Consider the following 12,061-nt stretch of genomic DNA (forward strand, 5'->3'; position numbering starts at 1 on the left):
CCGGGGCGGGGCAGGGGCCGGGCTGGAGAGCAGGGATTGGGACTCGGGGCCGGGTCGCGGGGTGGTGCAGAACACCAGCCAGGGGCGGGAGAGATACTCGCTTTCTCTGTTAGCCCTCGGGCCGAGTTTATAAAGAGCCCCGGGGGCGGGGGCGAGGGCGGAGCGGAGGCGGGGAAGGGGCGGGGCTTTCCTTACTTCTCTCCTCTCACCCACTGCCCGGCAGGTGCCCCCACCTCTACCTCCCGCCCTCTACCACGCCCCCGAGGCCAGATCCGCTTTCGAAGAAGCCAGAACCGAGTCCCAAAGTTGCTGCTCGAGGAGCAGCCGCCTCGCCACCCGCCGCGCCCGGGAGAGGTCCTGTCGGTCTAGCCCTAGTGCCCCGCATCCGCTCACTCCTGCGCCCCGACACGTGCGCCTTGGGCGGCTGAGCCGCGGCTCCCAGGTGAGCACATCCACAGCTCACACTTGCTCGGGACGCCTGAGGACACGCGCAACCTTCAGCCAAGTTCCCCACACTGACAGCACCGCCGCGGTCGCCGGGCTTGCCGGAACACCACGGGCAACCAGCTCGCCCTCACCAGGCAGCCGCGGCCAACGCCGGCACACGTAACGTACTCGGACGCCCTGCGCCGCTGCAGGTGCCTAGCACACACGCCCTGACGTGCTCTCACACCTAAGCTGCCCGTAGCCACCGACCGATTTGGGGCAGGGGGCTGGGGGGAGGAGGGTGACCGACCGGGTTCGCGAGAGTCTCTGCCCCGCCTTGCCCCTTCCTTCCACTTTCCAGCCCTGGGGATGCAGCAACCTCACCTCCTCCTGGCACACAAGTGTATATGTGTGGGCGCGGGTGTGTGGAGGCGCGGTTCTGAGGAAGCATCTAGGCGTCCCATTAACTCCAGCCCACCCTCCAACCCCAGGGACTCCAAGAGCCAGGCCAATGGGGACACCTGGGGAGTCAGTGAGGGCAGCCTCTAGGACAGGGTGATCCCTGCCCTGCTCTTAGGATTCCCCAGGGTATAAAATAAGTGAATGTGGGTGCATTTCCCTGCCTGTGTGTATGAAGTTCTGTGTTGATGCGGGGCCTAGTGGCCCCCCACCTTGCCCACCCCAGTGTCTGGCACCCTGTGCTTGGCATCCATGCCAGACTCTGCAGGCACTAGGAGTTGGTGTCAGTACCTTGCTGCCAGGTCCTGTGCTGAGGTCAGTAGGTCAGCCCATGGCAGAGGGGTCCCTGCTTCTTATGGACCCTTGCCCAGTGCTTCATCCATGCCTGCACTAGGTCCTTGGAGGTCATGGACCTCTCCCAATCCTGTTGCCCATTCTCTATCTTAGATGCTCAGCCTCTGTGCCAGGGCTTCAAGGCAATGCTTCCTCCAAAGCCTTCTCTGCCATACAGGCATGGCCCCCTGATGAGCCGGGGGAGTCTCAGGGATAGGCTGGGAGTCAGACCCACTTAAGGGGAAGGTGAAGGACCCATGTCCTTCCCAGAGCCACTTCTGTGCTTCCACCTATTCCTCCTCCTGTAAGTACAGATTACAAGTTAGCCCTGGCCCAGGGAGGCAGGACTTGCCTGGGGAGGTCCTGCCTGACTTTGGGTACATGACCTTGTGTGCCTGTGTATGCCTGTACTTGTGTACACTCGTGTCCGTGGGCTCCATAGCTTGTCCACACACAAATGACACGTCTCTCCCTGTGCCATAACCCTGTATGTGCATGTAAGTACATGTGTGTGTGTGTGTGTGTGTGCGTGTGTGTTGTGTGTGTTTTCAGTGACTCCCTTGGTCTGGGTCCATTCTCTGGAAACTCAGGGAAACATTCACTCTCCAAAACCTGCTGACTCCTGTTGTCCTGAATCTGTGTCCCAGTCTCAGAGGTGGACACAGCACCCTTGACCTGGCCTCCTGATCTGAGCTGTAGACCCTGGGTTGGTGGGACCCTCCCCTCCCAGCTCTAGTTGTCCTACTGAGAGTCTGGCTGTGGTTTCTCCAGCTTCAGACCATTAAGGGCTTCCCCTTGGGACTGCAGAGGGGATGTAGAGGAGAGGAAGAGGGGTCCCAGGCAGCTTTCAAGGTCAAGGCCACACAGGTAGTGCCAGTGCTTGCCAGAGCAGGAGTCAAAGGGTAGAGAGGTGGAAGTGGGAAAGCAAGGTGAAAACAGAGTCTGAGAAACAAGATGTTACACTGTCCTGGGGAGGAAACATGAAGGATCCTGACTCATTGGGAAGCCCACAATGGGGAGAGAGACTTGCTGAGAGGGGATGTAGGGAATTGTCTTTGGTTGTGGAGTCTAGGATGGGCTGGAGGTATTGCCTGTTCAGCTTCTGGGACACTGCACCACCTTAGACAGAAATATTAGTCTTGCATGGTTTGGGTCTCGTGGGACTGGGTGATCTGCCACATTTTATTTAACCCACCCCTCCAGAACTTCATCCTACTTCCTAGGCCAGGCGGCCAGGAGGCCAGGCGGTCAGGCCTCCTTCCCAGGATCTATGCGCCAGCCCCCTGTGACCTCCTCAGCCACTGACCCCTTACCTCTCATCAGGTGGAGACATTCTGGAAGTAGAAAGAAGGTGGTTCAGGCAGTCATGACTGGGAGGGGCTGGCCCAGCCCTGTCTGAGGCCTGGTGCCAGGCTGTGGCTGCCCAAGGGCAGAGAACCAGCCTCTGCCAGAACCGAGAGTCTGGGCTGGCAGGGTCCTCCAGGGAAGAGAAGGGAAGGGGTGGGGGCAGACGGCAGGAGCCCCAGCAGATAAGGCCGGGCCTGGCAGGGGCCGAGGAATGAAGGGCAAGCGGAAGGAGCGGAGCCCCTGAACCACCCCACCCCTAAGCCCTCAACCCATAGTTTTCCTTCGTCCTTAGTCTCACCCCTCGCCACCCCCCGGGTCAGAAAACTGGTGAGCCAACCCCCCACCCCACCCCCCGTGCCCCAGGCTCTGGAGGGCCGTGCGGTGGCCGGGGCCTGGCAGGCTGGCTCCGGCCTGTTCCTGCCGAGCCCGGCAGCTCACTGGCCCCATCTACTGGCCTTTGGGGGAGGGCATGGCTCTGAAAGGAGTACTGGGAAGGTAACCAACTGCTGGACCTGAGGATGGTAGGAACAGAAATCCAGGATGGGGTGTGCCAAGTGGCAGTCTCTGAGAGCTCATGTTCTGTTCCCTGACCACACCAGGTTTCTGCAGCCAAGCACTCACTTATCACCTCTTCTTCCTTCCTCTGTGGTCAGGCTGTGGAAGCCTCACGCTCAGTCCCTCCCCCACCACGAGCTCATCTTCAGGTTCGGAGGCAGCAGAGTCCCAAGGAGGCCCTGCCTTGTATTCTGCTTACCCCCTGGCACCCCATCATTCCTCCCTCCTGGCACAATGGCAGAGGGGAGGCTCTTCCTGCCAATGGCCAATCTTTCCACCCAAGTTCCAGACCCCACCCCTCCCCGTCCTCACAGGGAGCAAACTTTTATTGAGTTCCTACTTCATGCCGGGCCCTGTGCTGGGCACCGTGGCTGTCATAACTAACCACTGGCTCCCTCCCAGCGGCATGCATGCTGGCTCGCTCTGGCCTCTCCCTCTGGTAATCGCAATAAAGAACTTCTCTCACTCAATCCTGTATCCCTTTCCCCAAGCATTGTTCTCATGCTCCCCGCCACCATTCTCAGCCGCGTTTCTCGAAAACTGTCTATAGTCACCATCTCCCCTCTCTGCTCCCCACTCTAGCTCTGAGTCAGCTCCCCCTCCTGACCACGCCAAGGGTCGCCAGTGATGACATCCTAGTCCTCACGTACCATGGATACACCTCTGCTTTCAGTTAACTCCTCAGTACTCCAGGCCCTTTCTCCCTTTGGCACCTGAAAAGCCACTGCTGCTGGGTTTCCTCCTACCTCTCTGGCTCTCCCTCTCAGCCTCCGTCACAAGCTTCTCTTCCCTGTGGGTGAACCTCTGGCTGTGGAAGCCTCATGCTCAGTCTCTCCCCCACCATGAGTTCATCTTCCTACTCACATATTGGCGACTCCCACGCTTCTTTCCAGCCAAGGCCTTGCTCTTAACTCCAGGCCCACATGTCCAGCTGCCCCCAGATGCCTCCCGTGGACACCCATAGGCCCCTTACACTCAGCATGTCCAAAACTGGTCTCATCATCTTCCCTAGTTCTGGCAGCCGACCCCTCCTACCTCATCCTCAATCTTCATTCCATGCACTGGCCTCCAAACCTCTTGCTCTGTCCCAAGCCCTGGGTTGGGGTGCAGAAGCCTCACAATAGCCCTTTGTAGTGGGTATCATCATTACTATTTTACATTCAAGGAAGCTGAGGCTTCTGGAGGCTAGGAAAATTGTTCAAGGTCTCAAACTCAGGTTCACGTAAGTTTGAATCTTGGACCAGCCCCAAGATTCAAAATCAAGTGTACCAGAGCCCGAAGTCTGGCTTTGTTAATGCAGAGCTAAGTTTGCCACATGTGCCCTCTTAGACTTCATTCTGAGGGCAAAGGAGAGCTGGGAATAGTCTTGAGCAAATAAGGGCCCTGTCCCAGTTGGCCAGGAAATGGGTTTGGGGACAAGGAAAGAGGGGAGGCTGGGAGTCCTGTTGGTGCATCCCTACAAGGGACAGAAGCAAAGGTCTGTTTTGGATAAACAGCCCGAAGTGCTCGTGGACATGTGAAGGCTTTAGCCTAGAGGTAGCTGGGTGCCCATGGTCCCCAGCACGTCACTCACGTGGCACAAGAGGCTGGGAGACTGCCAACTCACCAGGCGTGAACTGAGTCCCCCATCCCTCTCCTCTAGGCTGTGCACCTGGAAGTCAGGCCCTTCGCTTACTGGGGAGAAGGGTTGGGGAAATGCAGGAAGCCAGGAGTATCACTTGCATTTTCAAACCGTGTCCAGCACCCTTCTCTGAACTTCTTTTCTTTTGCTTCCAGGATTGAAGGCAGGTATTTGGGGATCAGGGCCCTCGAGTTTGGAAAACACTAAGAGAATTTGCTCTAAAGGGTTTTGTGGACCAGCCCCAGGGGAAAGGCAAGCCCCAGCTGAGAACACTTGCTGGGACAGCTTGGTTAACTCCAGGTGAAACTGGTCTTCTTGGGTCCTGCAGTGAGGCTCTGAGTTATTCATAATCCTCTGCCACATTTACTATGTGCTTGCTGTGTGCCAGTCCTTGTGTTTGACTTCCTCATTTTATTTACTATCCTCACATTATCCCTATGATGCAGGTACTACCATTCTATACATTAGAAAACAGACTCAGAGAGATTCAGTGACATGCCCTAGGTCACTCAGCCGTCCAGACACTCTGCTCCCAACCATCAGGCAGCACTGCCCCCTGGCCTTCAGCCTAGGAGGTTGGCATTTTTCAGTGGGCAACCGCCAGGTGAAAGACTATCAACCTTTGAAAATTTGCTTCTGGGAGTTTAGGGGTTTTGAGCATGAGCCACCCATTTTTCTTGCTTGGCCCTGCGATGAAACTTTTTCTGCTCCAAAACATTTTAAAAAATAAAATAAAATAAAATAAAATAAAATTTGCTTCTGGATTAGAAACATGTCTCCCAATGGTAGAATTAAGGCAAGTTGTTAAAACTAATTCCAAAACTTGCTTCCTTACAACTTCCATCACCCTGATTCAGGCCTTTTCTTGGCAGAACAACTGCAAAAGATACAAAAATTAGTTGCTGTTGGCTGGCTGGTTTAATTTATTTGCATATACATAATTCAGTCCCACCCCTTGTGGCTAATACCCTCCTTGGGGAGCTGTGGCTGTTTTCTGATTGCTGGTGGGGAGGCCTGTGTGTGTTGTTTTTTCAAATAAACTGAAACCAGATGGAGGGGGTTTTGTTCACTGCCCTGCCTCCAATTTTCTCCAGCAAATTCCTTGAAAAGCCAACCACCTATGAGTGGTGCCTATTCTCCTTGGAGGTCCCTCACCGCTGGTATGCAAATAGCAAGTGGGGCTGAGATTTCTAAAAGTGAAAACAAAGAGAGGAGAAAGAAGCTTCTTGGTGCAAGGGCTTTTGGGCACATGGCAGGGTCATCTCCCTGTGGAGTCCCGATTTTCGGTCTGCACTTATAGTTTCTGTCCTCATCTCCTTCCCTCTCCCCTGAGTTGGGAATTGAGCTGGGCTTGAGTCAAAATCACCTGGACCAATCACTTGGTGAAAATATGGATTTCAGAGCCCAATCCACACCTCCTTTGCAGCGCTAACCACTGGCACGAGACCCCAGCTCTCAGGATGTGTTGATCTTTGAGTCAGTGGAGAGGGTTATCTTCTAGAAGGGGCCCAAGACACTCTTGCTTTCATCCTGGGAACACCAGTTGCTCAAGATGGTTATAGAAATATTTTTAACCGCCAGCCAGGTCTAAGGCTTTGTAATGCCCCTCGAGCACCTCATCAAGAGATTCCTTGTTCAGAGCGATAAGCAAAGGTACGCATTGGTCACAGTGCCAGGGGTTAACATTTTTCTTTGGAAGTTGAATTGTGCATTGTCATAGTGAAGTATGACCCAGTACCCAGGCTGGGAGAACACTTCTTTCCCAGCTCCAACCTTCATTCCTAGCTCATATCTCTGTTCTTTCGGATTCCAAGGCTTTTTAGATAATTGTGTCAGGTTACATAAGCTTTCGAGATATGAACACTCAAAGGAAATTCCTCTGGGAGCAGGCATGAGGGGTTCTGCCACATAGTTTGCTTTAAAGTATTTGAGGAAAAATTCAGGTGCCTCAGCCCTGCACATTTCTGAAATAAAGTAAGAATCGTCAATGACTTCGTATGCAAGTACCATTCCCCATAGAAATGAGGAAGCAAAAAGACAGATATCATGCTGAATAGAGAAACCCCTCCCAGGGGAGCATGTGCAGGGCCAGGTGGAAGCCAGTTACAAAGAGGGCAGCTTTGACCGGGCTGCCATGGAAATCCTTATCAGCACAGGATACCTTTTTTTTTTTTTCCCCCTTTCTGCATCTGAGATAACACACGTGGCAAATACAGGCCTTCCATTTTCCAAGAAACATAAAATAAAAACTGAATTACTGGCAGAGAAGCTTTAAAATCTTTGGTTCCTAGGACACTGTGAATACATTCTCCACACACCCGTGATCTTTATTTCATTTGCCTCCGAGGGATAGCCCTGCATCATCTCTGTTGCATAAGGTGCTGTTTCCAAACACCTTGTTCCTAACTGGAGACACAGAATAAGTTTTATCTAGGTCTGAGAGAGTTCTTGGAGGGATGACATCGTGTTCCAAGCTGCACTGGTCAGAGTCAACAGTGAGAAAGCTGCCAGAGTCTTCTCACCAAGGAAGCTGAGAGAATATTGTAAATACTAAATGGCACTTCTTTCTTAAAGCATAAAATGGTCACAAAAACTACTTAACAAGGAAAAATTAATGGGAGGAAAACGTCTTGAATGTAGCAAATAAAAAAAATCTTTACAAGGGACATGGAAATAATAGATTTACTATGATGAAGGGACGATAATATAGGAAAGTCAATTTTTACACCAAAAATAATTCAACAAGTATTATTTACCTTACAAAAGGCTTCACAAAAGAATTCCTATAAGTAGCTTTATCCTTTCATTTGTTTGTTCCCTCCTTCGTTCATTCAACAAACATCTATTGAGTGCTTACTGTGTTCTAGGCTCCATGCTTAGGGAAGCCATGGTGAGTTAGATAAATATTCCTCCCCTTGTGGTCTCTGTATCTGGCTGGAGAACAGCCCCTAATCAGATCACTATGCAGTCAAGGAGCCACTACTGACAGAAGGAACTATACAGCAGAGTCTTGTGACCTCTTCTATTCTGAGGGTCAGAGAAAGTTCTCCTGGAGGAAGTGATGTTCCAGGTATCAAACGCATCACATGCAAAGGCCCCTAGTATAAGAGGGAGTCTGGTCCTTCAGGGAAAGGGAGGTCAGGAGGCTGCAGAGGTCAGCTGGAGCCAGGGGGCAAGGGAGGTTTTGATTCTAATTTCATGGTATATCGAAATACTGCTCCCCGGGGAGCAGGGAGAGTCACTGAAAGTTGTAGCAAGAAGTAAAATAATCAGTTTGCCTTCTTTTATTTCCTTCTTTATTTTTTTTAAAGACAGCCACAAGCTGTGAGGAGAACAGACTGATGGGGATGGGGAGCCCGCAGTGGAAGCGAAAGACCAGTCATGAGGGCGCTATGTTTGCCAGGGCAAGAGATGCTGGTGGCCATGGGGACAAGCCAGTTGGATGGGCTGACTCATCCAAGGCCCACTGGAAAGTGTACTGGGACCCAGACAAAATGGACCCAGAGAGCAAGAGCTGTGGCTAACCATATCCCACCAGGTGAATTTGATAATTAAAATTTAACTCCATTTGTTGGGCTTCCCTGGTGGCGCAGTGGTTGGGAGTCCGCCTGCCGATGCGGGGGACGCGGGTTCGTGCCCCGGTCCGGGGGGATCCCACGTGCCGCGGAGCGGCCAGGCCCGTGAGCCATGGCCGCTGAGCCTGCGCGTCTGGAGCCTGTGCTCCGCGGCGGGAGAGGCCACGGCAGTGAGAGGCCCACGTACCGCAAAAAACAAAAACAAAAAACAAAAAAAAAAATTTAACTCCATTTGTTAATGAAATGGAGAGGATCATTTCCTGATTGAAAGACAAGTAGGCTCTAGATTATACGTATCAATGTCCACTACCAATGGGACATTCTGTGTGCTTCATACGCAGGACCACATTTTTAGGCCTCATCGTGGCTCTATGCAGTAGCTATTGTTATCCCTGTTTCACATAGGAGCAAACTGAGATTTAGAGAGGTTAAGGAATTTGCCCAGCTGGCGACTGGCAGAGCTGGGATTGAAACAGGTAACCACCGACATGCCCTGGGACATGTGACAAGTCCCAGGAAGCCTGGGCATACATTGGCTCTAATTAAGAATGGCCTGCTGGATCCAGCCCAGGGTGGGAGGAGCTGCCTGGGAGTCTCTTCTGGCAATTCTAGGAGTCAGGTAAGCTAGCTTGGAACCTTGTCACACACATGTGCACAAGTTCTTTAAACCACAGTTGGGTTTTTTTGTCCCTACAGCCTGGGCTGTTCACCCTGGGCAGACCGTCCTTGCTGGTCAGGGGCAGCTGCTCTGGGCAAGAACAAGTCCTGCCCTAAGAGATGACTTCTGTCCCAGAAAAATGTGTCTCATGTTTTCATAGAAACTGGCCAGAGGGGGCAGTAGGAGCTGAAACTACACTCAAAGTAAAGGGAACCCTGTGGGAAAGAGCCTGGGGTGGGAGCAAAAGACTTGGGTTCCAGGAATGGCACCAATCAGGGGACAGGGATGAGGAGGTGGACAGGAGCTCGCTGAGCTGGGCTTTCAAGCCACACTTTGGCATTTCAGTTGATCCTAAAGGCAAAAGGAAGCCCTGGAAGTATCTTAAACAGAAGACTGATGAGGTGGTGTTAGCAATGTGTGGCCTTCCTCAGTAGGTGATGCCCTGGGCCGTGTCAGGTTCTGGATTGGTTACCACACCAGGCTGACAGACTCAGAACACCATCAAATTGCCTGTGCCTTTAAGAAAAATTTGGCCAGAGGGAGTCTTCTTTTCAGAGAGCTTGGCCTGAAGTCACTCAGATAGACATCCAGGGAATCTGGGCAGACAGTTTTGTTTCAAATGAAATAGCTTTAATTGGATAAATGCATGTATATACTTAACCCTATTTGAAACCCACTGTATTAGTTTCCTATTGCTGATACAACAAATTCAGTGGCTTAAAACAACATGAATTTATTATCTTACAGTTCTGGAGGTCAGAAGTTTGAAATGGGTCTCGCTGGGCTAATGTCAAGGGATCAGCTGACTGGTTCCTTCTGGAGGCTCTAGGGGAGGATCTGTTCCCTTGCCTTTTCCAGATTCCAGAGGACACCTGTATTCGTTGGCTCATGGCTTCTTCCTCTATCTTCAAAGCCAGAAGTATACTGTTTTCAAATCTCTCTGACCTCTGCTTTCATCATCACATCTCCTCCCACTCTGACCCTCACATGACTCTCTCTTATAAGGGCCCTTGTGATTATACTGAGCTCACCTGGATAATCTAGGATAATCTCTCTCATCTCAAGATCCTTATCATATCTGCAAAGTACACTTTGCCATGTGAGGTAACATATTCATAGGTTCCAGAAATTAGGATATGGACATCTTTGGGAAGCCGTTATTCAGACTACCACCCACTTTAACAAATAAAGAGAAAGAATGATAAGCCTGGCAGCTAGAGGGAGAATGGACTGGAAGCAGGCAGGCTGATGTTAGGGAGACAGAGAGAAGGCTGCTGCAGAGTCAGCAAGAAAGGTGCTGGTGGTCTGGGCTACAGTGGGGTGGGAAGAATGAACACAGGACGTATTTCAGAGGGAGGACTGCCTGGTCTTGGGGACCGTATGGGTTAGCTGGGCAAGGACTAGGGGGAGACTGGGTAGGTAATGGTGCCCTTCAGAGGGCCTGAACGGGGGAGCAGGTTTGTGGCAAGGATGAAGAGGGCAGATAGGGATATGTTTCATTTAGATACCCACGGGACACCTAGAAGTGCCTAGGAGGCAGATGGACCCAGGGTCCACAAGGCTTGACTCTCCAGTCCCTCCCTTCCCTGTGGGCATAGAAGGGCTCACCCTCCACCTTGATTTCTGGGTCACCATCTCTTTTCGACCCTAAGTTCTACAATTCCAGATAAGAGTTGAGGAGTCATCTTGTATTTCTGAGGCCAGAGTAGCACTGATATTTATTCCATATCAAGTTTGAGTTTATCAGTCCTGGAAACAAGAATCTGCATGATAGAGAGATAAAGACACTTGCACAGGACCCACAATTGGCATATGACAGAGCAGGAGTTGCTATGTTGCTTTTGTTACATGTTTGTGGCTGATAATTTTAGGGACAGGGATGTTTTCTGTCCAGCCCATTCTGAGCAGGTAGCCAGCCAGCTGCTCACCTTTTTAGGGCCTTGGAGATATGGATAGGACAGCTGGTGGAAGACAAAGTCTCTTCCTGTCTTTTGAGAAAGTCTGAGCTCATAGGACACTCACATTCTGACTGTCCCCAAGTGGAGGGGAGAGGGAGCATTCAGGGAAACCAAGTTCAGCAGGGAGGTCCTTCAGGCAGGGAAAGGGAAGAGAGTCCGCAGGCCCTGGGACAGAGGAAGCAAGTGCCTGTCCCCTGGCAGCCCTGGTGCAGCAGGCATGGCCCCACAAGGCCCAAATCTAAAAGTCCTGTAGGTGGGTGGGACAATGGCTGTGGCCTTAGTACCAGAGAGGACCCATGACCAGACAGTGCTTCTCACAGTGTTTGCTCCTGCAGGAGATCCTGAGTCCTCGGAATAACCTGGGTAAAGAGAAGCCTAGTAGAGACCAAGACTGAATTTCCCATCAGCCTGGAATATGGGAGCTCCCAGTAGGATTTATGCTTGATTTAAAGGAAATAAAGAGGGCTTCCTTGGTGGCACAGTGGTTAAGAATCCGCCTGCCAAGGCAGGGTACACGGGTTCGATCCCTGGTCAGGGAAGATCCCACATGCTGCAGAGCAACTAAACCAGTGTGCCACAAACTACTGAGTCTGCGGTCTAGAGCCCGCGAGCCACAACTACTGAGCCCACGTGCCACAACTACTGAAGCCCACATGGCTAGAGCCCATGCTCCGCAACAAGAGAAGCCACGACAATGAGAAGCTCGCACACCCCAACGAAGAGTAGTCCCCGCTCACTGCAACTAGAGAAAGCTCACGCACAGCAACGAAGACCCAACACAGCCAAAAAATAAATTTATAAATAAATAAAGGAAATAAAGAAAGAAGATGTTATTATTACTACAACCACTACTATTTGGCTGCACCGTGGGTCTTGTGGGACCTTACTTCCCCGACCAGAGATTGAACAGGACCAGGGATTGAACCCGACTAGAAATTGAACCCAGGCCATTGACAGTGAGAGCGCAGAGTCCTAACCACTGGACTGCCAGGGAAGTCCCAGAAAGGAGATATTTTGAGCTCTTATACTTCACACTTTATATTATGGGCCACAATATGTATACTGTATTTATTTGTCTCTAGATCTGTCTTCCCCTTAGCCTGTAATCTCCCTGAAGGACAGGGATCTC

Source organism: Stenella coeruleoalba (genome assembly GCF_951394435.1).
Source record: "Stenella coeruleoalba genome assembly, chromosome: 20".
Lineage (NCBI taxonomy): Eukaryota > Metazoa > Chordata > Mammalia > Artiodactyla > Delphinidae > Stenella > Stenella coeruleoalba.